The sequence below is a fragment of the Alexandromys fortis genome, unplaced genomic scaffold (genome assembly GCF_014885135.2).
Source record: "Alexandromys fortis isolate MF-2015 unplaced genomic scaffold, M_Fortis_MF-2015_v1.1 scaffold_23, whole genome shotgun sequence".
Classification (NCBI taxonomy): Eukaryota; Metazoa; Chordata; class Mammalia; order Rodentia; family Cricetidae; genus Alexandromys; species Alexandromys fortis.
The window spans coordinates 11,243,408-11,269,249 of record NW_026067907.1 but is presented as its reverse complement, the minus strand read 5'-3'; positions in this window follow the sequence as shown (position 1 = coordinate 11,269,249).

Below are 25,842 nucleotides of genomic sequence, written 5' to 3'. Positions count from 1 at the left end.
GCTCTGTCTCCCGCCGGAGCCAGACAGAGATCACAATGGCGGCACAGCCCAGAAAGCCGGCATTTTAAAACAGCCAGTTTTTTCCTGCTGCCGAGTCAGGACAATTTCTTTGCAGCACGCAACCCAGAAACAGCAAAAAGCTGTCTTAAATTCTCTCTCTCTCCTTTTTAAGCCCTCTCAGGTTTTTAAGTGGATTTAGCCCATCACGTCTGGGCGCCAGATACTGGGAGGGCAACTGGAGGTTGGCTCACCATCACGGAGGTTTGTACTCTTGAGAGGGCAGGAGTGAGCTCTGATCTCGGTTCACACACATAACAAGTCTGTAACATGTCAGGCCTCCTACAACTCTTGTGACTCGAGATCCAAGGGATCTGATGCTCTTTTCTGGTGCCTGTGATCACATGGGCGTGTGTCTCAGTGTGTGTGTGTGTGTGTGTGTGTGTACACATAGAGAAAGAAGGGAAAGGTAGGGCAAGAGGTGGGAGATGGAGGAAGAGAGGAATAAATAAATAAAAGAAAATTTTTAGTTAAAGAAAATATTTCCTTAGGGTCTGGGGTGATAGTCCATTTAGCGTTTAGTCACATGCTTGCTCTGTACAGGCACAAAGACCTAAGTTCAACTCCCAGAACCCATTTAAGAAAGCGGACATGCTAGCATACATTGGTTATACCTGTACTAGAGGCCAGCAGATCCCTGGGCAGCCTGGCCAGTCAGTCTAGCTTACTTGGCAACTTCCAGACCATTGAAAGATTATGTCTCAACAAACAAGGTAGACAGAGTTTGAGGGGCAGCACCCGTTGTCATCCTCTGGTCTCCACATGCGCACATACACAGGTGCACACTTGCTCACCCCCTTCCACTTTCCCCTCACACTTCCTCAGGATTTTAGAGGAAAAGTGTGAAAAACATATATATCTCCCACTTATTTCCTTTCCTAAGAACTGGACTAGAATTTCCACCACCGCTTTTCCTTTTAATTACTATAAAATATGATAGGCTATGCTAAACCCCACCGGTCTTCATGCAGGGGTAACGATGGAACACTGATGGCATGGCCCATCTGCCATGTTTGAGCTTTTGCAAACAGATTTTTTAACACTAGAACATATTAGAACTGGTGCAATTTCTCAGTAGTTTGGCAGCAGCATTTCTCATCACTGGAGTGCACACAGGGAGAGTGCCAGCATCACCCTCATGTACCAGATGGTAGAACCAAGGCTCAGCGGGGTAACCAGCCCAGGGCTACAGCTGGTGTAGCTGGGAGAGACAGGCCCCACCAGTGTTGGGAAAGTCCCTGACCTCAGTTGCTTCCATATAACTCCAAGACTAGACACTACCCAGTTTTTCTCTCACCATCGATGCTGTGGAACCAGGTTCTGTTCTGTGAAACCAACACTTCATAGTAGTTAAACACACTCCTCAGTCCTTCCTGCCTCCTGATGTGGGGTCTTGAGCTTCAGTTTCCCCATGGGCAATGTGAGGGATGATGGGACAGGATAATCATTTCTGCCCAGTTGCTGTAAGGGTATTGTTACACCCTTGGGACACAGCCAGCACTTTCTGAGGGGCCATTAGCATTTAGAATAAAGCCATGGTGCCCGTGGCTCACACTGCAGGAGCAATGGGGACTAGCTGAAGGCACTCCAGAGGGCACTGGCCCAGGGCCTGGGATACTCAGTCTGTGACTCTGGGGACATGGCAGTTTCTCCCTTGTCACCTTCCCTCCACCTGTCATGAGTATCATGGTTTTAGACTGAGTTCATTCTTTGTCCTGTGCTTAGGTGTTCGCTGTCGTATTGGAGTTTGCTTTCTTTATCTTTCCAGATTATTTCTTTCTTAGTTTATTTCAAGTGTCTGTGTGTGTGGTCTATGTCTGTATGTGTGCATGTCTGTGTGTGTCTGTATTTGTGTGTGTTCATGATTGTCTGTGTATGTGTTTGTATGTGTGTCTGTGTCTCTTTGTGTGTCTATGTGTTTCTGTGTATATCTGTATAAGTCTCTGTGTATGTCTGTATATATGTATGTCTACGTGTATGTCTGTGTGTGTTTCTATGAGAGTGTGTGTTGTAGGAGACACCGCTTGTTCATTTCCTGGTCGCCCAGACTCCCAAAATAATCACACAGAAACTATATTATTTGTAATACTGTTTGGCCAATAGCTTAAGTGTATTGCTGGCCAGCTCTTACATCTTTAACACATTTCCATTATTTAATATTTTATCATGAGGCTCATGGCCTACTGGCAAGGTTCCAGTTGGCAGCTTGCATCTTTCCCCTCTGGCAGCTACATGGCATCTCACTGACTCTGCCAACACGCTTGCTCTCTCTTTCTCTCTCTCTCTCTCTCTCTCTCTCTCTCTCTCTCTCTCTCTCTCTCTTATAGCTTGGCTATATTCTGTTAAGTCATTGACCAAAAGCAGCGTCTTTCTTGATTAACCAATAAAATCAACACATATATAGAAGGACTTCCCATATCATCTTCCCTTTTCTGTCTAAATAAAAAGGAAGATTTTGACTTTAACATAGTAAAATTACATATAACAAAACAAGTATCAAGCAGAAATTACAGTTATAATATTTATATCTATTTTATCTTTTATCCCAACTAAGGGAAACTATAATATAACTATCTATTCTTCAACTCAATCAAAGACCAAAGAAGGATACAATATTACCTAAGTTAACAAGAAGTGCTTTGTAAGCAACTTCCAAAACTCTAGAGTTGACAGAGACATCTCTCTGCCTAGACAGTCATCCAAAGTTCTTCTGTATCATTGGAACATTCATCTTCAGCCTACAGTCCCATAGTATCCAGAAGACTTTTCCATGAAGCAGGAAATTTTAAAGACAGTTCCACCTATATTGGCAGTTTGTCAGTCACTTTCTTCCATGTCCTGCAGAATGAATGTCTGGCAGACTCTTTCATGAATCAGGAACCCTAAAGGACCATCTTACCTTCTTTAGGCAACTTCAGCAGTCATTTTTCTATGGGTTTTGTAAGTCCAGTTCATACAGCATACCATCAAGCAGTCCAGGCAAGAGCAGTTTCTTATCCAAATAGCCAACAAACTCCATAAGGAGCCTCCTAGATGCCCATCTTCCTCTTTAAGTAATTGGTGCTATCAGGAGCAGATGTGTCTTATGTCATGAAAAGTCCTAAGTTATTAAAACATTTTAAATGCCATATTCTGAAGGTATCTGAAAGATTTGAAGAATACTTATCTAACTGAAATATATCTCTATATATTTAGAAAACCTAACTACACACTTGACTATTATAGATGGTTATCTATTAACCTATATTTTTAAATGAGCTGCACAAACACAATACCTTAATCAAGAACATAAATATACATATAACAAAATTGACCTTAAATTTGTATCAGTAGGGCACATGGCAGGCGTGGTGATGGGAGCAGAAAGCTGAGGGTTCACATCCTCAGTGGCAAGCAGGAAGCAGAGGGAATGAGCTGAAAATGGCTTGAAGCTTTTAGTTTCAAACTGAACCCCAGTGATGGACCTCCTCCAGCAAGGATCCCACTCCTAAACCTCCCCCCCAAAGCACCAGCTGGGTACCTAGCTTCAAAGGCCTAAGGCTATGGTAGACATTTATTATTCTAACCACTACAGGAGGTCAAGAGGAGGATAGAAGAGGGCAGGGCATGTATGTTAATGTAAAACCATACGTTATATACACGTGTGGAACTGTCAAATAATACATTTTGAAGAAACAGTTGTCTCGGAGATGAGCCTGGAAAACCAAATAGGTTCTACAGGAGAGACAGAGCCAAGCCTGTGTGCAGACAGCAGGCATCAGTGTGTGAAAGGTCTACCCAGTTCCTAGTGACATCAGGAAGAAGGGATAAAACTGTGTGTGATGGCTCACGCCTCTAATTCCAGCACTTGAGAGGCAGAAGTGGGCAGATCTCTGTGAGTCTGAGATCAGCCTGATCTACAGAGCGAGTTCCAGGACAGACAAGGCTGCATAGCGAGACCCAGTCTTAATAAATAAGGTCCATTTTTTTTTAAAAAAAATTCATGTTTATTTGACTTGTGGTTTCTACACACTGGTGTTGTAATTCACAGCAACCAGCTATACCTCACTAAATGTAACTGATTGTAAAATCTGACTTTACTACAGGGCTACAGAGTGAGACCTTCTCTGCCATGTCCTGTCTCCCCTTCTTTAAAGAAACATTCTTCTTTTGCTCTACAGAACAATATTAAAAAACAATTAACCAAGGCTTGTACTTGGCAAATGAAAGGAAATAGTATTGGCATTTTAGATTTTTTACATCTCTACAGTTTATTTTTGCTGTAACGTTTTTAAAATAGTACTTTATTTCATATACAGCAAATAATTTTCATATTAAATAACATATTGATACGGTTTTAAGCAGAACAAAAGAGAAAGCTGTCCAGATGCAGCCCCTCACTTCCTAGTTGTTCCTTGGATGGGAATTGCTGAGGCCTGTATGATAAAGATGCATTAAAAGATGACCACAGCTCCTTAGTCATTTAGTGAGCATTCCATGTTTACCGGTTTAACTGGAACTGTGATTACAAACACCAGGGCTCAGACTCTAGCCTACTTCCTAAGCATCTACCCGCTTCCCTTCACATTGATGATAAATTTGAGGACAAAGCAGCTTTGGGCTGAGTCTAACTTTCAGTTCTGAAGTGAAGGGAAAGTGAAGGATGTAAAAACACGGCAGTCTCCGCAGAAGACACCCGGATGACAGCAGCTCAGGAGCTGAGGACACACAGCTCAGCCAGGAGAGTGTTTGCCTGGCACACACAAAGCCTCAGCAAAACCAAGAGCAATGGTGCTCGCCCGTGACCCCTGTGCTCAGGAAGTGGGGACAAGAGTTAGCAGGAGTTTTAGGGCAGCCACAGCGACGTAGTGAGTCTGAGGCTAGCTTGGGCTATATGAGGCTGTCTCAAAAATAAATAAGGAAGTGAATGGATAAATAAATGGGCTGTTTAGGAAGAAAATGGGCTGAAAGGGATGTTGTTAATAATAAGCAGGGGTGCATCAACACGGCCACTTTCTCCATGCGTGTCCAAGGGATATATTCCATGCATGAATTTCTGGAGGATTTCAGTTGTCAATAGCAGGAAAACCAACATTACTGTCTTCTTGTGTTTTAACCTTCTTTACTGGCTGGTGTGCAGTTCTCTTGGGACAGACTAGGAAGTGTTTTGAAGCCAGCTGGAGGTGCTTGGGACACAAGCCCATAACTAATCCTTTCCTGATACTTTCAAGCTGTGCAGGCCATGACAAGACCCGCACTGTCTTTGAACACAGCCTTTAAAATATACACAAGCTGCTCTCCTTGAAGGATGGGACAAGATGATGTCCACGGAACATTTGGAACTGTGTAGGCACTCAGATAGGGCGGCCTCTCGTTGCTTTCCACACGAGCAGCCTCAGCTGTGCACCTGTGACTTCTGAGTGCATCCAGCAAGACAAACCACACAAGCCGCTCGTCCACTCCGCAAACACTGAAAGCCTATTCCCTGGCACCCTGGAAAACATACAGGAAAAAAGTAAAAGTATACCCCAAAACTGGCCAGCCATGGTACATAGATAACAGGGTTTGCTTACCTGGGCTTCTCATCTGTGAGGGCGAGAGTTGAGCTGAGTAGTGGTTTGGACGGATGAGAAGGGATACTGGAGAAGGAGGGGGGAGGAGTGAAAACTTTAGGCTTTGTGTTGTATGTGGGGTCACTCTCGTGTGCGTCCTGCTGCCTGGCTAGCTTATACCCAAAATAATCACGCGGAAATCTGTATTAATAATGAAATTACTGCCTGGCCATTATCTCTAGCTTCTTATTGGCTAACTCTCACTTTTTGATTAACCCATTTCTGTTAATCTGTTACCAAAAGGTCCAGGCTTACCGGGAAAGATTCAGTATGTCTGACTCTGGTGACACTCCATGGTGGCTCGAGTCTCTGCCTGCCTTCTTCTTCTCAGAACTCTGTTCTGTCTGTTCCATCCACCTAAGGGATGCCCTACCAAAAGGCCAAGGCAGCTTCTTTATTCAACCAATGAAAGCAACACATAGAAAGAAGGACCTCCTACACCAGCTTTGTACTGGGAGCCCTCAAAGACAGGAAAGTTTGCTTTAACTCTGAGTATGCTCAGGGACAGAGCCATGGAGGTGACTCTGTGAGAAAAGCAGTTGATACACGAGAGTGACCCCACACAGTCACTCCCCTGTTACCCAGGTGCTCAGGAGGCCGAGGCATGGGATCCGGGTGCTGATCTGCCTAGCCTTTATTAGCCAAATCTGACAGCTGTGGGTTTAACTCAAGACCAACCCTGCCTCAGTAAGCTGAGAGCAGTCTGGGAAGTACCCAGTGTTGACCTCTGGGTTCCACACACGTGCATATGCTTCTATACATACATGAACACACACATATACACATGCACACACATGTATCACACACGCACAAGCAAAGAGAAGTACATATCTGTGAAGCTACTCTTTCTTTTTTACGTGAAATTCCATGACTCAAGATGGAAAGAAAATCTAAATTTGCTTTTCCGAAGGGAACAAGATACAGCAGGTTTCGTGGGAACCCAGCCCAGCACCCACGGCAAGAGTAGGCAATGTGTGAGGGGCAGTGTTCTCTGGAGGAGGGACACTCTACCAGGTAGAGAAAAGGCCTGTGGTACAGGGCACCACTTCCAGGTGTCAATCATGACGGTAGTCTCAGTCTCCATAAGGCCTCTTCCTGTCAGGAGTGCCACCACCGTGACTGTAAATGCCCAAATACTGCCATTCCCTTGTTAAATAAACAGACAAAAAGACATCAAAATACCCTGCATAGCAAATCAACCCTTCATCTGTAATAAGCCCCTTCAGATAAAGTTTAATTTTGAGAATAATGATCCCCCGGAGCTCGGACCTTGAAGGTAGTGAGGGGGACAAGTGGGAAGGAGTCATCATCATAGAGACTGACAAGCAGATGACGCAGGGAAATCAGAAGCCGGGGCGGCCGATAAGCAGGGAGGATGCTCAATTGCACGTTTGTTCTTCAACGTGGGCATGGACAGCTAGCCTGGAGATGCTTTGAAGCGGTCCCTGCAGTGTGCGTGGAATCCTGAGTTTGGTGTCTGGTGACAGTGATGAGTGACACAAGACGCAGGTTAAAGAGGGCGGCCTGCTTCAGGTCACTCCCGGTTCCAGTGTGGAGAGTAGTGTGTGTGTGTGTGTGTGTGTGTGTGTGTGTATCTGAGATACAACTATACTTCTATCTATCTATCTATCTATCTATCTATCTATCTATCTATCTATCTATCATCTATCTATCTCTATACCTATATCTATCTATCTATCTATCTATCTATCTATCTATCTATCTATCTATCTATATAAATGTAACAGAGTGTCTCTGTAGTCAGGATGGAATCCTTCATGGCAGGGCACCCTTGCTCCATCCTCTGAGCACACTAAGGGAAGGAGGATCGTGGTGTGGTGTCTTGAATAGGAGTGGGCTTCGTAGTCTCATGTGCTTGAATGCTTGGCCTTTAGAGAATGGCACTATTAGGAGGTGTGACCTTGTTGGAGGAAGTGTGTCACTATGGAGGTGGGCTTTGAGGTCTCACATGCTCAAGTTAGCTAGTATGGCAGTCTCCTCTTGATGCCTTAGACCAAGATGTAGAACCCTCAGCTCCTTCTCCAGCACCGTGTCTGCCTGCATGCCACCATGCTTCCTGCCATGATGATGGGCTACACCTCCGAAATGTGAGCCAGCCCCGATGCAATGTTTTCCTTCATAAGAGTTGCCACAGTTATGGCGTCTTTTCACAGCAATAGAACCCTAACTAAGACACATGGTAAGTGGGGAGGAGGCAAGTTCAGGAGGAGACAAGAGGACGCTAAAGAGGATGAGCTGCAGGGAGGAGGGTGGGGAGCAGCATGCTCCCGGAGACTGCTGTCATTGATTCCAGCACATTTTAATCTAGAAGCAGGTTTGACTTTATAAAAACTAACACCAGCATTAGCTCAACATGTAGATTTTTATCCCTCGTGTGACTGATTGGGCACAAGATAATGTTACATTAAGTGAATTAGAAGTGACGCAAAAGACTAGCTAACTAACAAGTTTCAGACTCCATCTTTCTCCCACTTCAAACACAGCTTGGCTTTTTACACACAGAAAACATGAAACAGAAAACATGAAGCATAAGGCATTTCCCCAGGGGCTGTCTGAGCAGTTACCAGTCCTCAGGGCAAGCCCTGTGCCCTGGATGGGCCACAGCCAGTTGCAGGCTGGAAGTTCTGCAGTAGATTGTGGCCAGCAGGAGCAGACTGTCAGATTTCCTCCCCACGCTGGGAATGGACAAAGACTCCTGAGTTGCTTTTCCAGTGGGAAGGAAACAGACTCAGGGCTGTCCCCTCTATAGTAAACAGAGCTTCCATGGACTAAGGTGGCAGCTGGTTGTACCGAATGAACCATTAGCATTACCCTCACCCCATGTTTTTCAAAGTTTTATATTATAGTAAGAAGGTTTGAACTCTTGAAGTGAAGAAATATACCACATAAGTGATTCAAGCAGAGGCTTAGAAGATGCTGGGTGCTGGGAAGAGAAAGTTCTTTTTAAACATCTAGATTTTTAAGAAAAGGTTTATCTATTTTTATTTTATGTGTAAGAGTATTTGTGTGCATGCGTGTTTAGCACATGTGTGCAGTAACTAAGAAGGTCAGAAGAGGGCATTAGATCCCCTAGACTAGAGTTATGACACTTGTAAGAAGCCTTATCAGAACTGGGCGTCAGACCCGCATCTTCTGCAGAACCCGTGACCTCTGCAGGAGCAGCCAGTGCCCTTAACCGATTTGCCCTCTCTCCAGCCCCTAGTTAGATAGTTTAATTTTATTTTGCTGTTTTTGAGACACATAGGCCTGGCTGTCTTGGAACTCACTACATAGTGCAGGCTAGCTTTGAATTCACAGAGATCCTCCTGCCTCTGCTTCCCGAGTGCTGGGATTAAGGTGTGAGCTGTCGTGCCTGGCTTCGGATATTTATTAATTGAAAAGCTAAGCAGGGGAAGTAAAGCTTCATTTAAGGTTTTCAATTTCAAACAACATTCCAGATGATTTTCCCCAGCATAAACTTTCCCCTTGTCGTGACTCCCAAGAGCTTTGACAAAGAAGACAAAGTCAAACAAGAAGTGATGGGTGGAAATTGGATTATTTATTATTTTTATGAATTTTTGAAACTCTGGAGATGCTCAAGCTGTAAATCCCTTAGGATTTACTTCAAACTGAATGTATCATATTTTTCAGGGGATAAAAACTTTGTACTGCTAAGTGGTCAATTCTCTAATTTATGATGCCATTATAATAAATACATGAAAAGGTTTATTATAATGAGGCAGGATGACTCTAGAAGTCACAGGACAAAATAAATAGAGACTTGTTTGACCAGGTATTAAGATGTGTTAATTATAAAGTTATTATTGCTAAAGCAGAACCATGGAGGCAAAAGATTCACATTTAACCGGTAAAGCAGGAGACCCCCCCCCCAACACACACACACACACACACACACACACACACACACACACACACACGGCGAGGCACAGGGTCTGTGTTTACACACATCAGTGAACAGTGCTGGGGAAATCAGAGGTATCTAGACAAATGGATTGATACCTCATCCTAGCCCAGAATGGATTCCAGATGAATTAATTCAAGTGAAAAAAAAATACTGGAAACACAAGACTCAAGAATCCTCAGAAGCACTACAGAAAAGGCCTTTTTCCTTCCCCTAAAAAATGTCCCCTTTATCCTAGCGTATACAATGGTGCCTCCTGCACCTAGGGGAGATTTTCCTACCATACCTCAATTATTCCAACATAAACAACCCCTCACAGGCATGCCCAAGTGGCTTGCCTAGATCATCCTAGATCTTGACAAGAGTGATCATTATACAAAACTTTCATAAAGTATCAGGAAAAAGAATAAGGATGGCAATTGGGGTGGGGGACAAAGAGTGTGGACACTCAGTTCCCAGAGAAATAAGAGATCCCTCAGCCTGTGCAGGAGGCCCTGGCTTCCTCCCCGAGATGCCTTCTTTCATAAGGATGTACCTGGAAGACTGAAGACCGTGAGAGAGCATGTGGTTAGTGAGTGCTAAGAAACTTGCAGGTGTGTTCCTGCATCGCTGGTGGAGGGCAGTTCTACAACACCCACCCTACCTGGAAGGTTTCCAGGTGCCACAGTCTGCTGCCTGCCACTCTTGCAGCATAAAGAGAAGCAAGTCAAGGCTTCCCAACCTGGAGCTGCTTACACAGGCCGGCTACACAGGCCGGTTACACAGGCTGGCTACACAGGCTGCTTACACAGGCTGGCTACACAGGCCGGCTACACAGGCTGGCTACACAGGCTGCTTACACAGGCTGGCTACACAGGCCAGCTACACAGGCTGGCTACACAGGCTGCTTACACAGGCTGGCTACACAGGCCGGCTACACAGGCCGGCTACACAGGCTGGTTACACAGGCCGGCTACACAGGCCGGCTACACAGGCTGGCTACACAGGTTGGCTCCTGCCATCCTCTATCCATGGCTGCAGGGATAAAGTGTTCAGAGACACGTTACCAAGGGGTCCATGAGTGTGTGTTGGGATACGACGGGCAGGATGGAGCACTCGTGTCTGTTTGCACACCCCCAGAAGGGAAGGGAAGGAAACTGACTTCAACGGTTAGCAGCTTAGAGAGTAAAGTAGAAAAGGTGAATGGGAAATTGGGAGAACACCAGTCACTTATGACTTGATGTAATTAGAAAAATCTAAACCATGTTAATGAATAATTTTCCCCAAACTGAACATTGTAAAGCATTTATTTTTAATTATGTGTAGGTATGTACATATGAGTGTAAAGATTCAGATCCTGGGGAGCTGGAGTAACAGGTGGTTGTAAGCCACCTAACAGGGATGAACAGCACATGCTTTGAACTGCTGAGCTGTCACACTTTCGTTTGTTTGTTTGTTCAAGACAAGGTCTTATTACACAATTCTGGCTGTCCTAGAACTCCTTCTATAGACTAGGCCGGTCTTGAACTCACAGATGTCTGCCTGCCTTTCCCTCCCAAGTGCTGGTATTATAGGTGTGTACCACTAAGCCTAGCTTAAACCATTTTACTTTTTAAGACAGGGTTTCTCTGTGTAACAGTTCTGGCTGTCATGGAACTTGCTTTGTAGACCAGGCTGGCCTCAAACTCTCTGAGATCCACCCGCCTCTGCCTCCCAAGTGCTAGGATTAAAGACATGAGCTACCACTGACTGACTTAGTTTAAGCAATTTTTAAAAGCAGCATTTTAGTAAGAGGAAAGCATTTCTGGATGTTCTATTCTCCCAGAAGGCCCTAGGCTTTTTCTTATCAATATTTGAAAATAATTTGTTTAAAGCTCCTAGCACTTCCCTTTTTGTCAATCATACCCGTTGGTACCGTGTTTCCCCCCAGTTATCTGTGGTGCTGGGGAGACCGGGCATATCTGCTGTGGGGTTTCTTGAGGATTAGTGTGTTTGACATGTCTAGAAAGGGCTCCTGTGCCTCTCAGGAACACTGCCAGAGAAAATGCTGTGGGAAGCGTTCCCGTGCCACAAGACTGGGTGGGGAGTATGCTGCCTCCAGGTACTTTGGGGGGTGTTTCCTCCAGTTATGGGTGTGCAGTCCTGTCCTGAGGTGTGCCCCTCTGGAGAGCCAGACCCGACCACATAGCCGCTGTCTGTTTTCCTAACCCATTCACAGAGCAGCTGCCCGTTTTTCTGTCCTGTTGCATTTTTCTGCAGCATCCCGCAGCCCGGCTTTCCCTGCAGTTGCTCCAGCTCTAAAGCATTGTTTGATGGCCATTATCCCAAGTCACCAGCCCAAGAGCCGCTTCAAGCCTTTACAAGAAAGACTAGATACCCATGCTGTCTGCATCATGTTTAAGGGGAAAATGCTTTTGGTGGTCGGGTTTTTGAGTGACAGCGAGCGGCATGCTAAGGGAAGCTTGTCCAGCGGGTGTGTGTACAAGATCATCTCAGAGCCCTCGCTTCCTCAGGGAAAGTGCTGGTTTTACAGGCCACTTGAGTGAGTTCAATGAAACAGCATGCACTACTGACTTGTAATTATTATTTTACTATGTGGTAGGAGTTAGGACCCTATTACAGTGAAACAGTAACTGCCACCAGGCGTTTCCTTGAAAGTGCTGCTTCATGGGGATTCAGGCCACTGTTAGCAGAGTACAAAGACTGGAGGGGGGGGACGACTCTGGTCCTCTTCCCACCATCACAGGCCTTGTGGGCTGCCATGACAGCTCCAGGTCCTCTTCCCACCCTCATGGGCCTTGTGGGCTGCCACGACAGCTCCTTCTTGTTCTCTGCGAAGGGAGCACACAAATGCACATGGAGAGAAATTGATGAAAATGTGTCTTCAGGAAGCTCCCTCGACTTTGCCCTGCAGTAAGCTTATCCAGGGTGGGTGTGCACAGGCAGGGGAGAGTGTGAACATATCCAGGGTGGGTGTGCACAGGCAGGGGAGAGTGTGAGCATATCCAGGGTGGGTGTGCACAGGCAGGGGAGAGTGTGAACATATCCAGCGTGGGTGTGCACAGGCAGGGGAGAGTGTGAGCATATCCAGGGTGGGTGTGCACAGGCAAGGAAGAGTGTGAGCATATCCAGGCTGAGTGTGCATGAGCAGGGGAGAGTGTGAGCGTATCCAGGGTGGGTGTGCACAGGCAGGGGAGAGTGTGAACATATCCAGGGTAGGTGTGCACAGGCAGGGGAGAGTATGAACATGTCCAGCATGGGTGTGCACAGGCAGGGGAGAGTGTGAGCATATCCAGGGTGGGTGTGCATGAGCAGGGGAGAGTGTGAGCGTATCCAGGGTGGGTGTGCACAGGCAGGGGAGAGTGTGAGCGTATCCAGGGTGGGTGTGCACAGGTAGGGGCACATTCCCTGCTGGATCACTTCTGGAGCGTCTCCCTCAGAAGACCTTCCCAGATGAGCACCTGCCCTTTAATCGCCACTTACAAAGATGGAGATGTAAGGCTCTATCAGAGAATTCCCAGGGCACGTCCCCCCCCCCCGACATCCAACATTGCAACACTTCATAGTAACACCATCGCAATTTCCTTCCTGTTGCTGTGAGAAAACATACAGACAAAGGCAACAGAAAGAAGAAGGGCTTGCTTGGGACATGATTCCAAACATAAGCTGCCAGTGGGCAGGGCAAGCATGGTGTCAGAAGCAGGCTAACTGCAGGCAGGGCCAGCACAGGGGCAGAAGCCAGAAGTTGGCTGATGGCATCTCATTGGCTCAGGTCAGGCTACAAATCCTCAAAGGCTACCCCATGATCCCACTTCTTCCAGCAAGGCTCCTCCTCATAAAGATTCCACAGCCTTCCCCACCAGCGCCACAAGCTGGGGACCAAGTGTTCAAACACATAAGCTTGTGAGAGACAAAGTATGAGATCATCATCGGTGCACAGGCATAGACTTCAAGTTCCCAATGCTTTCCTGGGGCACTCAGGTCATCAGGTGACCACTGGGCAAGAACCAAGGACTGGGTAGCTGGACATGTGACCCACACTACGTGGAAGACTGTTTCTCCCTTCCAACATGGATGTTCATTGGTATGGTGCTAAGGAAACAAGTCTTCAAAGACAGCTGGGAACTTTTGGCTTTTGACTGTACTTGCTATCTGCCCAGTAGCATTATTAGGACATGCTTAATCTTTTATTAGTGGTTGTTTTTTTTTTTGTGGTTTTGGGGAATTGGATCCATGGCTTTGTATATGCTAGGCAAGTCCTCTGCCACGGGGCTATGTCCCAGTTCCAGGGACTTGGTAATAACTTCAAATAATGTGTATTAACTAAACTTCTTTTTACAAAGCTTTTTTACTTCTTGGAACCTTTGATCAATTTTAAATATAAACTTTTATTATTGAAATAAAAGTCTATTTTTGTAGCATCTAAATAAAATTGAAGAACCAGGCCTCCTGGAAGCAGTGGATTTCCTGTGCCTTCATCCTAATTCTAGATTTGTTATAAGACTTGGCCTGAGATAGGTGTTCAAATGGGAGTGGTGTTTGGTTTTGATCCAAGTGGGCAGTCAGTCTGAGCTTTCCTGGCTTTTCTGATTTTCAGGACAGCATACTTAAGGCAAGAACATTGTTTCTTTCCTACACAGATGGACAGAGCAAGGCTCAGGAGCTGTGGACAAGCCCAAGTATACTGGGGATGCAGTGTGTTACAGCTGCAGGCACCAAGTCCTGACTCCAATCACCCTGCTAAAGACATGTGGGAAATAGCTTTCTATTGTCCAAACCTGATACAGTCAAATGTGAATATGCTTTATCCCCTTCAAACACTTTATATCAGTTACTTTTCTAATATTCAAGTATCCTACAAAAAACGAAAACAGTGGAAGGAGGAAGGGTTTATTTTGGCTCTCAGTCTGAGGATACACAGTCCATCATGGCAGATAGGCATGGTGGCAGAAGCTGAGGCTGCTGGGCTCATGGAAACTGCAGTCAGGAAGCTGAGAGAGATGAATTACTGGGTTCAGTTTACTCTCTCCTTTTATTTATGCATGTGGGTGTCTGTGGAGGCCAGGAGAGGTTGTCAGGGCCCCTGGAGTTGGAGATCCAAACAGCTGTGAGCTGCCCCGTGAGTGAGTGCTGGGAACTGGACTCGGGTTCTCTGCAAGAGCAACAGATGCTCTTAATTCCAGAGCCAGCTCTGTGGAGGCCCAAAAATGTGAGCCTATTTTACCTTGTCTGAAGGTCAAAGAGTTTCTGTTTGCTCTAACAACAACTGTGGCTACACACTCTGACCTCTGACCTAGGGTGTGGTTGCTGGGTGTTTTGAACATTAAGATGGCCCATAAGGGTAGATCCTCTCTGCCTTGACCAATGGTCAGGATATTCAAGCATACTTCTGCTCCTTCTTTTGAATTAGGAGGTTTGACCTTGGGAGTCGCCTTCAGGATACTTGGTCTGTGGTGGGTTCACTGCTAACAACAGAATGCTAATGACTTGATAGCTCAAAGTATTGAAGCAAATAACTGTTTCTAGTTGTCCTTTGTGACGTGTTAAAGCAGTCTTTTGTCTTCTTTCCCCTGTTGTATTAGTGTATAAAAGTCTATAGAAAATTAAATGTGGCTGATTTCAGGATTCACTTGAGCTCCCTACTGATACTATCCGGTTTCTGTTCTATTATTTTCACTCGTGTCTTCATTCTCTTTACTAACTAATTTTCTTATCCCCATGTCCCCACCCTGGTAAGAGGTGTCCTTGCTGAAGCTGGTCTCCGGCAATCTCCAACCCTCCCTTTCCCCTTTTTATGCAGTCAGGGCCCCAGCTCATGAAATGGTGCCGCCCACATCTATGGATCGTGTCACTTCAATTAGTCTAGTCTAGAACCTCCCCCCTTACAGTCACCTTTGCAGAGGTTTGTCTCACATGTATTTCTAGAACCCTCTAAGAGGACAGGCAGGATGGATCACGGTACTGTTTCCAAGGCTGTCTTGGTCCCTGCAGTCTGGGTGAAATGCTGTTACCACAGCGCTAGCGTTCACACACAGGATTGCAATCCATTTGTCATGCTGGATGTCTTATTTTCCTCATCCGTTGCCGTGATAGAATTCTTTGGCTAAAGCAGTTTGAGGGAGAAAGGGTTTAATATGGCTCACAGTTCAATAGTACAGTTGTGGTGGTCACGTGACATCTCTCTGTGTATCCTAAATCAGGAACACAGAGCAAGGGATGCAAGTTAGCATTCTGCTCACTTTCTCCATTCTCCGCAGGTCAGGGTCCTTGCTCAGGGAGTGGTCTGGCTTACAGTATAGACGGGTCTCTTCATATATATTAGTTTGATCAAGACAGTTCATAATAAGTAAGCCCAGAGGCTGCATAAACCCTCACAGGGGTACATGTCCATCTTAGGTAATCCCAGAGGCTGCATAACCCTCACAGGGATACCTGTCCATCTTAGGTAAATCCAGAGGCTACATAACCCCACACAGGGGTACCTGGAGACCAGACCTCTAGATCTTGACAATTAACAGTGTCCCATGAGTCCTTCTTCTTTCACACTGGAAAATGACTTGTACTTGCTCTGAAAAGATGCTTCCAATTTGTGTCTCAGAAACATTGGAACCTTCGCCCTAGGGTCAGAAATGGGCTCTATGTGCCAGGCAGAAGGGAACAGATATAAGCAAGCTTTCTGGCCGGTAGGAGGCCAGTGTCCAGCAGGAAGAAGGACAAGTTAAGACGTATTCAAAGAGAAGTAATTTCAGGTGCTGGTTGGGAGTGAGCCGGCAGCTTGTACTCTCATCACATTAGATGATTTTGCACTAGTGTGGATCCTACTCTTCTCGGCCCAGGGCCCCATTAGCACACCGATCATAAACACAAAAGGTAGCCAGGCTCTGCACGGTGCTCTTGGGCAGAGAGGGACCGAATGGAGCGCTCTGGAGATCTGATGACAGAGCCGCTGACTAAAACTAAGTATGTTGGGCTTCACTGATAGTGGTGGTTTGGATGAGAAAGTCCCCACACACAGGATTATGTATTAAGACACCTGGTCCCTAGTTGGTGCAGTGTTTGGGGCATTTAGGAGATGTGGCCTTGTTGGAAGAAGTATGTCACTGGGAGTGTCGCTTTGAGGTTTGAAAACTTTGTGCCCGTCACGGTGATCACTCTTCCTGCCTCATACTTACAGCAAAGGATGAGTGCTCTTAGCGGCTGTACCGGCTGCGGTGCCTGTCAATGTGTGCTCTTGCTGTTGTACCGGCTGCTGTGCTTGTTGATGTGATGTGTGCTCCTAGCGGCTGCTGTACTTGTAGGTGGGATGTGTGTTCTTACCAGCTGCCGTGCCTGTGGAGGTGTGCTCTGAGCTGCTGTATCGGCTGCTGTGCCTGTCTGTTATGATGGACAGGGGTTCTACCTAGCACCCAAATAAACTCTCCCTTCTTTAAGTTGATAGTGTTTTATCAGAGAATAGAAAAGTAACTAAATATATAGTGATATCAAAAAAAAAAATAAAGCAAGTGACTGTGGAATCATTCTCTGTGTTTTCCTGTCTCTCTTTGCTGCTGTGTTCATTCCAATGGGAGGGGACAAGCATGCCACTATCCGCTTTTCCAAGGATGGCTGGACTGTAGACTCCCGGGAATCTCTGGTCGGATGCAATTTAGTTACTAAAAGGAAGTTTTCTAAAATTTTAATAAGTCTATAATAAATGATTTAGTTGTCTTGTTAAAATTTAAGCACGTTAGCATGTGTAGCTGGGGGAGCAAGTCTCTAAGCACTAAAAGGGAAACTATGTTTCCTTCTCAGGTTAGACTTGAGACTTCTTAACACTTCTTTTTAAATTAGAACCGAAACCTGCATTTGACTCAGGAGCAAGGCAAGGCTCTTCACAAAGGTCCTCTGTCATATGAAGTAGAATTTGACCCTTGTCATGTGAGGGGCACTGTCTCAGGAGATCTGCATGGGGAAGTCCAGAAGCATACCCACTCACCTGTCTGCCTGCCAACTGCCGGGCCGTTTAGCTCCTTCCATTTAAGTGGCTGCAGATTTGGTGCAGAATGGTTAAGTTTCTAGTGACCTGGATCTTCTGGGCACTACAATTTGGATAATTTAGTTTTGCATACTATTAGAAGATCATTGCAGCATAAACCTAATTACTCCTTTTTAAAATTATTACGTTAAAAGTTGGTCTTTCTTCTTGGTAAGATATGAAATTCACTGGAAAGGTATTTTACGGTTACATATGGATGTATACATACATGTTCATAGGTGCGCAGACATACCAACTGTGGCATGATACGTTGGTACCATTAGGATGGCCGCTTTCCCAGCAGAAAGGGAGACATGACATGCTGAGCCTCTCCAGGGAGGCCAGCAGAGCTGAGGGAACCAGCAGCCACAGCTCAAAGGCCTTGTTAATGCTGTGTTGTTCGAGAATGCTAATTAATTATTGACTAGGAAATCTGCCTTCTGTACAGGGCCTTCAGTGGTCCAATCCGGGAAACGAATCTGAAAACAGTGCCGACGTCATACTACTTTCTTAGCGGCAAAGAGCAGAATCGGGTTTCTTACTTCTCCGTTGCCGTGTCGCCTGCTCTGTTTCTGAGCTCCTGTGGCAGAGAGTGTCCCCCCACACACACCAAGGAGGCAAACCCATGGTTCTTCAGAACCTAATGCCAGGAACCGTGTCCTGTCATGTTTCTGACCTTGGGTCCTCAGGTCATGTGAGCTCACTGCAGCCAACATGCAATGACCTATAAGCTCCTGGCTTTACTGGGTGAGCCCTGAAATGGGAACACCGTGGGAATCTTGTGAAATATGGGATAAATGATTCTGAAAATTGTATCTGTAACCACTTCCATAACTATGGTCATCTCTAACATCCTGTGCACACATTGGATCCCTTATCAGAATACATAAGGGTAGAGTGTTCATGACATAACAAGGGATTCTTTTGAGACAGGTAGACAAGGTTTTTCTGAGTAACAGCCCTGACCTGACTGTCCTAGAACTAGCACTTGTAGACCAGGCTGTCCTCGAACTCACAGAGATCTGCCTGCCTCTGCCTCCCAAGTGCTGGGATTAAAGGTGTGCGCCACCACCGCCCGGCATGACATCTTTCTTAAGCTTTCTAGGCCACTGTATCGGGTTTCCACACTAGGTCTGCAGGATCTCTCTGCCTACCCTGAGCAGACAAGCTCCTGGACAACTCGGGGTTGTGCAGGGCTTTCCAGGGATTAGCAGAAAGAGCGGGGCCCTGGCTGAAGGGCCCAGTGCCCAAGGGATCACCTGGGCTCCAGAGTTTCCAGTTGTCTCAGGGAGTCCTGCTGGTAGCTGATGTGTTTTGAAGACTATCTCTGGTGTTTTGCCTATAGTAAGGGTGGAACTACTGAAGCCTTATTGGGACAGGATGAGAGATCACGAGAAAGGCATGAATCGTTGCTGTCACTGTCATTATCTTCTCCTTTTGGGGCTGCGTGGGGACTCTGTGCTGAAGCAGGCCTGCCCGCGGGAGCTCTGGCCCCACCCATGGGCACTGTGTCCACTCTTGGCCTCAGCCTCTGGGCTCCTGTACATCTGTGTGCTGATTTTCCTTTTTTTGCCTTTAGGAAAACTGAGCTCTCTAGTGCACCAACGGCTCTTGGCATGATTTTGTGTGTTCCTCCAGCCATTACTTTAAAATAGATTACTTTGTTATTTGGGGGCACAGACTTGAGCTAGTGTTCTTGCATTCTGATTTCATCTCCTTCTCTAACTGACCAATAGAGCAGCTTCCCCTCAGCTTCTTCATCCACGACGTGACTAGAGCGCAGGCCTCCTTCACAACATCTTTGCAAGGAGGTCAAATGAGCAGCCATAAGCCTCCTTCAAATTTGTGCAAATAGAATGGAGCTCATGAGCCAAAGGGTGTAAATGTTTGGTCTGATGCCTCCAGCTAATGCTCAGGCTACTGTAGTTTAAATGTGATGTGTGCATTTAAAACAGTTTTAAGATTTTTTTTTTTTTACAAAATCTGATTAATTCGGTAATGTACCACTTACTTTGAAAAAAAAAAGATGGGAAAGAAATATAAAAATGTATTAATTGTTCTCTAGGTTGTAGCTTTTTTCTTTTCATTTTATGAATCTTCCAAATTTTATATAATTAACATACAACCTATTCTCACCACAAAGAATGTAAAATGTCTAAAGCAAGACTTGTAATAGTGTGAAAAAAAACTTTCTTTTGCAATGTGATATTTATTTTAAAACCACTAACTTTTTTAAGAAGCACTTTTAAAAGTAAAATTATGCAAGCAGCATATTAATATGCCCCAGAGTCATGTGGGTTTTCAGAGTTCATGGTGTCAGGAGATGTCAAAAAGTTGTAATTTTCTAAAACTTATTAGTTCTATATATATATCCTTATTTTGAAGTATGGCAATCAAATATTGAGATAAGTTGCCAAGCACCTACATTTTCTTCCATCTCCTGGAGGAGTAATGGGAGGGCCCTGTGGGTGCACGTGGCAGGCTGGTGCCTCACTGCTGGGACCACCTGACTGCTTCTGAGAATATCCGTGGCCCTACCTCCCAGTACTGCCCACAAACAACATCAGACCCGGGGTGATCACTGTTCATCCCTTAGCTCATGTCCTGTGCTCCAGGCACAAAGAGCATTGACTGGGTCAAGGAAGCAATATCCCTGTTTCCTGGAGAGTCTCCAGCCTTCCCTGTTCTCTGTTAGGCCCCAGCATGTACTATAGTTCCCTGCAAGTCCCCAGCATGCACTGCTGTTTTCTTTAGATCCCCAGCATGCACTGTTTCTCTCTGCAGGTCCCCGGCATGTACTGTTGCTCTCTGCAGGTCCCCAGCAGGCACTGTTGCTCTCTGTTGATCCCCAGTATGCACTGTTGCTCTCTGTAGATCCCCAGCATGTACTGTTGCTCTCTGTAGATCCCCAGCATGCACTGTTGCTCTCTGTAGATCCCCAGCATGCACTGTTGCTCTCTGTAGATCCCCAGCATGCACTGTTGCTCTCTGTCGATCCCCAGCATGCACTGTTGCTCTCTGTAGATCCCCAGCATGCACTGTTGCTCTCTGCAGGTCCCCAGCAGGCACTATTGCTCTCTGCAGATCCCCAGCATGCATTGTTATTCTCTGCAGGTGAGATGCTACCCTCTTGTCCATTTGAATACCTGTTGTAAGCACACAAACTGTGGGCAGGCACACAAACACTACGTCCTGTCCCAGCCTGAACCCACACACATATTCCTGTGTTAGTTTTGTGCTATGGACGTGATTTTTATTGCTGTTAGCATCCTCACATTCCCTAGGCTGATGGATGCTTTTATAGATCATGGCTGTACTCACATTTGTCAGGGTACCCTTTGTTCTGGCTCCCAAGTGACTCTGGAAATCTCAGATTCCCAGGCTCCACACATGTGTACTGAATCACCGGGTCAGGACCCTACAATAGCCACACATGCACATTCATCATAGTACACGTCAGTGTTTCATGTGTGCAGTGACTCTCTGTGCAGCTCTCACTCAGTGTGAGCTATCAGTATCCCCATCATGGGTGTCCCCAAATCCTCAGTCTTTTCCAAACTCACCATGTATTTCTGCGCCAGCTTACCACAGTCCAAAATTTAGTATTTGTCTCCTTCTCTACAATAAGATCTACTTTCCCTTCTCCAACAGCACACCTTTACTCCAGGTGCACTTCACACAGTGCACCCAGACAAAATTTGGTGATGCTTTGGAAAATCAAAACTGCACCAGACAGCCTTGTGCTCGGCTCTGCAGTGCGTCCTTGCAAAGGCTGGTGTATGGCACTGATCTCCTTGCTTCCTAAGCAAGGTGTGGGTTTATTATACAGTCATGCTCCAGTGTTGTCTGAAAGTGCTTTTTTTAATTTTATTTATTTATTTTTATTTATTTATTTATTTATTTATTTAATTTTTTATTTTTTTATTGAGAATAAGAAAAAAAAAGTTTCCGCCTCCTCCCAGCCTCCCATTTCCCTCCCCCTCCCCCCTCTTTCCCCCCCCTCCCCCCTCTCCTCTCTCCCTCCCTCTCTAATCCAAAGAGCAGTCATGGTTCCCTGCCCTGTGGAAAGTCCAAGGTCCTCCCCCCTCCGTCCATGTCTAGGAAGGTGAACATCCAAACTGGCTAGGCTCCCACCAAGCCGGAACATGAAGTAGGGTCAGAACCCCTTGCCATTGACCTTGGCTTCTCATCAGTCCTCATTGTTCGCCATGATCAGAGAGTCCGGTTTTATCCCATGCTTTTTCAGTCACAGTCCAGCTGGCCTTGGTGAGCTCTCAATAGATCAGCCCCACTGTCTCAGTGGGTGGGTTCACCCCCCGTTTATTTATTTATTTATTAAAGATTTCTGTATCTTCCCCACCGCCGCCTCCCCTTTCCCTTCCCCTCCCCCAATCAAATCCCCCTCCCTCGTCAGCCCAAAGAGCAATCAGGGTTCCCTGCCCTGTGGGAAGTCCAAGGACCACCCACCTCCATCCAGGTCTAGGAAGGTGATCATCCACGAAACTGCCTAGGCTCCCACGAAACCAATAGGTACAGTAGGATCAAAAACCCATAGCCATTGTTCTTGAGGTCTCAGTAGTCCTCATTGTCCACTATGTTCAGCGAGACCGGTTTTAACCCAGGCTTTTTCAGACCCAGGCCAGCTGGCCTTGGTGAGTTCCCAATAGAACACTTTATGAAAACAATGAAAGTGCTTTTTGTCTGAAAGATACTGGATGGTCTTCTTCCCCGTTTGGCTTTTCATATTATCAAAGGGCTTCTGTGAATGTTGTGCCCGTGCCCTTGCACCCATTGGTAAGGCCAGTGTTTGACAAGATTCAATCCCTGGGGAGTACAGTTAGAGCTCCTACAGACCATAGCCATCTCTACGCAAGCCACCGATCTACTCTCTCAAGTGTTTAAACCAATTAGAAATGGGTCCGAATTCTTCCAAGCATTTTTTTTTCTCACCAGATTCTCATGAAAACTGCTTGGTGATTCTTTCAATTTTGTTTAGTAGTGGACAGGAACAAGTTTTTATGATTACTTATTTACTTAATTTTATTTATTTTGCTCACTTTTCATCTTATTTTTTAGTGCTTTTTTATGAACTTGAAATTCTTTTAGATTATGGCTATTCATCCTTTTCTTTACCCCTTCACCATACATTTTGTCCCCTCTACCAGTTTTACTGAAAATAGATTTTTTTCCTCACAGTATATATCCTGATTAGGGTTCCCCCCTCCCCGTGCTCCTTTTTACTATTCCCAGTTGTCCCCCCCCCACACACAATCTGGATCCACTCTCTTTCTGTCTTTCATGAGACAACAAACAGTCTTCTAAGGGATAAAAATAAAATATAATAACATAAAACAAAAAATGATCATATCGGAGTTGGACAACACAAGCAAACAGAAGGGAAAGGGTCCAAGAGAAGGCACAGGAGCCAGAGACCCACTCATTCAGGGATCCCATAACAGAGCCGGGGGGTGGTGGTGCATGCTTTTAACCCCAGTACTCAGGAGGCAGAAGCAGGTGGATCGAGGCCAATCTGGCCTACAAGAACTAATTCCAGGACAGGCTCCAAAATTACAGAGAAGCCCTGTCTCAAAAAACAAAAACAAAAAGGCAAAAAAAAAAAAAATGGTACCCAAGCACTTAACTGGAAGCCAGGATGTATCTACCAGGGACCTGGTGCAGTCCTGTGCAGGACCCGTGTTTGCTGCCTCTCTTCTGTGAGCGTTGGTCATGTTGGCTTTTGAGAACCTTGTCTTCTTGGTGTCCTCCATCCTCTCTGGCTCTTACACTTCTTCTGCTCCTCTTCCACACAGGCTCCCTGAGCCCTGAGGGGAGGGATGAGACGGAAACCTTCAGTGTAGGCCTGAGTGCTCCGAGGTCTCTGACTTTCTGCATGATGACTGGCTATAGGTCTCTGTATTTGTTCCCATCTGCAGTGGGAGGAAGCTTCTCTGACAATGGCTGAGCAAGGTGCGGGTGCAATAGAATAGAAGAAAGTCAGTAGGAGTCTGTCTAGTGCTACATGTACTTTTTTTTTCTTACTTAGTTTTTATTCATAATCATAAACGTAACTCTGCAATCCAGCTAGACTTGAAGGGGAATGAGGAAAATATGGAACCCAAAGAACTTCAGTGAGAGCAGAGATTACAGGGTACTGCGAGCAGATGGGGCTGGGGTGCTCTCCTGAGCTACAGAAGGAATGGTCTGGTGGGTAAGAAGCCCGCAAGTCAAAAGAATTAGAGTTGTCCACAGTCGGAAATGGTGATCTTCTTGCTGGTCTTGCCATTCCTGGACCCAAAACGCTCCATGGCTTCCACAATGTTCATGCCTTCTTTCACCTTCCCAAAGACCACATGTTTGCCATCCAGCCACTCAGTCTTGGTGGTGCAGATAAAAAACTGGGAACCATTTGGTTCCCTGGGCTATCTAGTCTCACAGTGTTGGGCATAGGTTCCATCTCAAGAAGTGGGCCTTGAGTCAAATTACATATAAGTTGCTACTCCCGCCGGCTTTCTGCCACCATTGCCCTAGCGTATCTTGTAGGCAGGTCACCATTGTAGACCACAAGGTCTGTGGCAGGCTTGTTCACCATCCATTCCTATTGCTGTAGATGCCTTAGTTTAATCCTCTTCTGTGCCTTTTAACATAGTTCTTAAATTGCCAGTTCCTGCCTGGATCAACAGTTATTTTTTTATGAGTCTTAGGGTCAACAGCTATTTTTATCTATTTTCTTCTCAAAGCTCTGATTGTTCTTTCTTTAATACGAAGAGATTTTTCTTCCTCACTGTACTGTGTGTGTGAGAGACACCAGATAGGGAACTCCTTTAATTAATACAGCATGGAAACAAAGCGTCCAAGCACGATTTGTCTTATGATACTTTGCACTTGTGGCCAATCAGCGTGCATGCTTGTACATGTGTGGGCATCTGCTCACCTGTGTGTGTCCCTGTTGAATGGAGGTCGATGTTGGGTTCCTCTTCCATGGCTCTCTGCCTAATGTTTCAGAGCAGGGTTTCTCCCTGAGCCTGGAGTTCACAGTTTGAATGAGAGTGGCTGGATATGGGACCCGCAAGGTCTTCCTGTCTTCACCCCCACGGCACACTGGGATTGCAGGCATGTACTGCCAGACCCAGCTTTTCCATGGGTCCTGGGGGTCTGAACCCAGTTCTCATGAGTCCGTGACAGGCCCTTTACCCTTGGAGTCATCTCCCCAACTGTAATGAGGGTAGTGGAAAAATGAGTTTTAGCCATGGAAAAGCAGCTCAGTCAAGAACCCCACTGCATCTCATGACTGAGCAGTGGGGAGATGGTCGCAAGAAGGAAGGAACCAGAACCCTGGGGACGAACCTCTGTGGCAGGAACTAATTCCCCTGAAGGTATGGCTTCTGCCTTAAGACTGGAAGTCGGGAGCTGTTTTTTCAGAGTTACAGGGGGGACTGTATAGCCAAGAGATGTAAAGAAGGGCAGATCTTAAGTCACCCCACCAGCAACCTAAGTTGGCACCTCAGTAAAAGAGAAGTCAAATACCTCTATTATCTGACAAACAGACAAAATGCAGAGAGTAATAAGAGGAAATGAGAAAAAACTAAAAGTAAGGAACAAGAACCATCCCAGGGGTGCGTGGGACAGATGGGTCATGAGCAAAGTAGAAGCTTGTAGCTGCCACAACAAACGTTGTGTTTTATTATGCTGAGGGTCTTCACACAGGGTTCACACCCAAAATTCCCAACTACGGTCTTAAGCCTATCTCCCCAAGGCTGCTCACCCGTGGGACATGTCTTAGCTGAAGGTCAGGTCCTGTCTCTAATGGAAGTCTCTGATTCGAGGGTCAGGATGCTGGGGGAGACTCTTCAGCCACAGGGCAGATCAAGATGGCATGTCTCCGGATGTGCCCAGCAGCAGAGTGTGACTGTTGATCTCTGCTTATCCACTGTCCTGTGGACGCCATGGGCTCTCAGACAGTGTCTGGTTATCTGAGTGAGTAGTGTCATTGGGTTCTGTTTATCAGGTGCAGCCTCGGGCAGTGGGCTTCCTAACTAAGGTGCTCTTCCATGTCTAAAAGGTATGTTTTAAAAATTTTTTGTTTGTTTTATGAGACAGGGTTTCTCTGTGTAATAGCACCTGCAGTCTTAGAAGTAGCTCTTGTAGACCAGGCTGGCCACAGACTCACAGAGACCTGCCTACCTCTGCCTCCCAAGTGCTAGGTTTAAAGTTGTGTGCCACCACCGCCGGGCTAAAAGGCATTTTTACTAAGCTCATTTCAGCAACCCCATGAGTCCTAT